The sequence below is a fragment of the Saccostrea echinata genome, unplaced genomic scaffold (assembly GCF_033153115.1).
Source record: "Saccostrea echinata isolate AGI-Se365-2 ecotype Australia unplaced genomic scaffold, CSIRO_AGI_Sech_v1 ptg000019l, whole genome shotgun sequence".
In the NCBI taxonomy this organism is placed as follows: Eukaryota; Metazoa; Mollusca; class Bivalvia; order Ostreida; family Ostreidae; genus Saccostrea; species Saccostrea echinata.
Window position 1 is genome coordinate 5732514 of NW_026889768.1, and position 4349 is coordinate 5736862.

General features: G+C 33.9%; 1 long non-coding RNA gene across 1 annotated transcript; it reads right to left on the reverse strand.

Annotated features, from left to right (window-relative positions):
• Positions 1-475: 475 nt before the first annotated feature.
• LOC133189789 (uncharacterized) lies at positions 476-996 on the reverse strand. The gene is made up of 3 exons (XR_009721527.1): positions 956-996; positions 656-715; positions 476-517 (listed from the first exon to the last, which is right to left on the reverse strand). It is a non-coding gene; the product is annotated as an uncharacterized LOC133189789 (long non-coding RNA).
• Between the last annotated feature and the right edge of the window lie 3353 nt (positions 997-4349).

A 4349-nucleotide genomic window follows, 5' to 3' on the forward strand; every position in this document is an offset into this window, starting at 1 on the left:
AGAACTTCTCTCTCTTCTTTTATCTTGAGTACATCTTCCTCAAGTCGTTGATTCTCCAATATTAAATTTCTCTCTTCCAGCTCCTCCAATTTTCTCCTTTTGGCTTCACCTGTAATTTAATTTAACTGCTTTTTTTCATTTTAATTTGTTCATTTTTTTTTTTATTTAAAATTTAACATCCATGTATTTTTTTTTTTTAATTTTGAGAAGTTGTACTTTGATATCTATTATTTTCATACAGGCAAAGAAGATATTAAATAATTAGCCATATACAAATATAAGTAATTTTTCCCTTTTACATTGCTGAAAACATGAGGGGGTCATTTTATGATTTGTATGACTTTGTTATTTATGCAGATATCCACAATGTTTACTTTTTCTAAAATTGTAACTTGGAAAGAAAAACAGTAGTATGTCAAGGGATTTCATGAGTCTACATTAGCATGTACCATTAAATGTAATTAACTGAACCAATCTGTCTTCTCTTTTCTCTTTACATTTTGAACCATCCTAAGAACTTAAACAAAGAGATTGAGAAATGATAACACTCTCATTTAAAGTGAAGTCACTCTGATATTTGTATTCAAAAGTATGTGATTATCATTTTCAAAAATGACATTGGATAGAAATTAAATGTACATATATAATTATGTACCATGATCAACTGAACTTAATGTATCTTTTCCATTTGATGTCTGTTCTTGACATTGTGAACCTACAATAAATTCTGTTCATCAGTTTTTCATTCATTGGCAAAGACTGAGATGATGCAAGCAAATCAGTAAATTAAATAAGACAAATAATACTAATACACTAAAAGTTAATAACATTAGAATGCTTGTGTGAAAAGTTGGAATTACAGTTAATATACATGTATTAAAACTCTGTTTAATTATAAGGGAGAACTAATTTTTACATCACACAAGTACAGTTCTGTGCTACACTTGTAAAATACCTTGTTGTGCAGACTGCAGCTGGCTCTCATTCACTTCTGAGTCAAACAATCTAATACTATTTTAAATGTTTTTACCATCTGTATCAATTTCTCCCTCCGCACCACGAACACTTGGTTCACTCTCAGATAACCTCAAGAATGTCTCTTCTGCAGTAAGTGGGGGTTAGGGAGGGCCTCCTTCAGTCTTGGGCCTTTTGGCACTGTCCAACTTCTCTTTGCCTGTATGAACACATTTTACATGGTTCATTATTATACATAATGACAATCTAATTTTATTTAATTTAAAAAACAATTAATAATAACACAAGACATTAGAGAGTCAAAATGAATTTATATCCAGAGATTAAGAGATGACAGTTTTGTTTTGTTGTTCTGGACATATTTTACTGAACAAATTAGAAGGCTTGGAAACAAATTCTAATAATACACTAGTTCCTCTCTCTAAACAGTTAAATATATCAGTATGAGTTGAGTATTTATTTGATAAATATAAAAATCTTATTAAGCAAATCAAAATTTTGTGACAGTAAAATTTTACTTCCTTTCGTTTTAACTTAAACTTACTTCTTGATTTGATATTGTAATTTTTTTTTCTTTATTTCTTCCAATCCACGCTTCTTTGTGGCCAATTGTCTGAAAATTATGGGAAATTGTACCGTCTACAATATATGTTACACCTGAACAAGAATTAGATCCAACATTTTTCACTCGTATGCGCGTGGATCTATTTATAGAAATATTGCAGTTCCGATCCCTTGAGTGTATACATAAGCCAAAAAGTTTGGTTATCTTGCATGCCAATTTAATATACGCCTACTTTAAATTTACAAATTGTCGCATTTACATGTATTTCAAAACAAATAGCACATATGTTGGAACAAAGCATAATGTTTAGCCTACCGATCAAAAGCATACCTAACAAAAGCGACTTTCATATATTGAGGTCTTTTCTAGTATCACTTGAATTGTAGTTGACGCGAATTTTTATTTTTTCAAAAAAAGAAAGAAAGATATGGTAGATGTACGTGCTTTCTCCATCATCACACTCGGGGGCTATAATATGAAATTAGAAATTTGATAGCAAACCGTCTAAACCTTCGTAAATGACGAGCAATTTGTATTATATCGATAAAAAGGATCATCTGATTCACAATTAATATTTTCCTAAATACTTTCAGAATCATGATAAATGAGGCTATTGAGAATGTGTGATACTTTGCTTAAACTACGTACGAGTTGAGTTTGTCCACAATTGATTGCCATTCTTTTTCTTTGATTTCTTTTTCCTTTCCTTTCTTCCCACTCCCCTTAAACGACCCAAATAAAACTGATGTTCGAGATTTTACTTCCTCAATAAGTGCAACTTCCTCATCCACCCCCCAATTTTGCGCCCTTCGTTTTCTCTATGACAACCTCTGCATCCATGATGTTCAATAAATAATGCAGACGACAAAAATAATGTGAATTTTTTTTTTTAACATGTAACCAGTGTGGTTTCTAACCTTTTAACAAAAAAGAGCTCCTCCGGGCCGCTTCAATCCGCGAAAAAAAAATCCGCGGAAACAGTCGCGAGAAAAACAAGAGGCCCATGGGCCACATCGCTCACCTGAGTAACTTTGGCCATGCTGTTCATTACCAGACTCCCCCCTTGTAATATCTATTGTGGCCCCGCCCTACCCCCCAGGGCCAGGATTTGAACAATTTAGAATCTACACTACCCAAGGATGCTTCCACATAAGTTTCAGTTTTTCTGGTCCAGTGGTTCTTGAGAAGATTTTTCCTTTATATTTCAATGTAAAACTTGGGATTCCCTATTGTGGCCCCGCCCTACCCCCGGGGTCATTGTTTGAACATTTTAGAATCTACACTACCCAAGGATGCTTCCACATAAGTTTCAGCTTTTCTGGCTCAGTGGTTCTTGAGAAGAAGATTTTTAAAGATTTTTGCTATATATTTCAATGTAAAACTTGTATTCCCTATTGTGGCCCCGCCCTATCCCCGGGGGTCATGATTTGAACAATTTAGAATCTACACTACCCCAGGATGCTTCCGTATAAGTTTCAGCTTTTCTGGCCCAGTGGTTCTTGAGAAGATTTTTTAATGACCCCACCCTATTTTTGTCTTTTCTTGAATATCTCCCCTTGTAAGGGGATTTGGCCCTTTATTTTTATAATTTAAACTCCCCTTCATCCAAGAATACTTTATACCAAGTTTGGTTAAAATTGGTCCAGTGGTTCTTGAAAAGAAGTTGAAAATGTGAAAAGTTTACAGACGGACGGATGGACAGACAGACGGATCAGAAAAGCTTACTTGAGCTTTCAGCTCAGGTGAGCTAAAAACTTGAGAAAACTCTCAACTCAAGTCTTGAGAATTACTCAGCTGAGAATATTCTCAAATTGTTTTATGGCAGTGAATATAAGAATATTCTTAGCTGAGTAATTCTCAAGACGAGAGAATTTTCTTGAGAATTCTTAAAGTTTTATGGCGGTGGGGTCAGATCTCCAAATTGTCAATCAGAAACTCAAGCATCTTTTTAATATCAACTTCAGAGTACTTGTGTGTGTACAATGAGTGCTTTTTAACAAAATAATTTTGTAAATGACCAATGACAAGGTAAGTTTATTTACGAGTTTCTTTTTTATTGAAAAAGCAGCTGTCTATGATGACAAAAAGCCTGGATTTCAACTTATCGTGGGGAATGGTTGTATAAAGTGTTAAAAAGCCGTACGTTTTGATGCTATTGATTTTAGTAAAATTTTGTGATTTCAAATTTTCCAAAAGTTCTTTGGAGTTTTAAGTGTCCACATCTAATTTACACCACTTCTCGAATATACAGTCGTACAGTACTCCTGAACTTTCTCCTTCATTACAGTAAATATTACTATTGTCTGCATCAACATAACATCAATGTCGATCAGTGGAAACAGCTGCTACAAAAAAAAAAACAACTTATAAACTAGAACTGAAGTAAGTTTAATATGTTTTACACACATCTATAAAATTATTTTAATGTAACTGAAAATTCATACATGTGAGGCCTCAGGGGTCTGCTACAAACCGACAGACACACATCCATACCTCCATTTCAGTTCCTGTCAACCAAGCTATACGAAACGTTCGATCGATCCCTTATAACTCAGCTAGAAGAATCTGCACTATTATTGTTAGCAACAAGGAAAGAAGAAAAGAACGTCTGAATGAATTGAAAAGGTACTTCCTTGAACAATGCTATCCTCTGGGAATCATAAAGGACGGAATGAAAAAAGCTATAGAAATCGACAGAGAAAAATATCATTTATTCAAAAAGTGACACAGATTACGCAGTATTACCGCTCGTAACTACTTCAATCCAAAGAACAGAAATATTACCCCAACTGGGCGTCACCTCAACAAC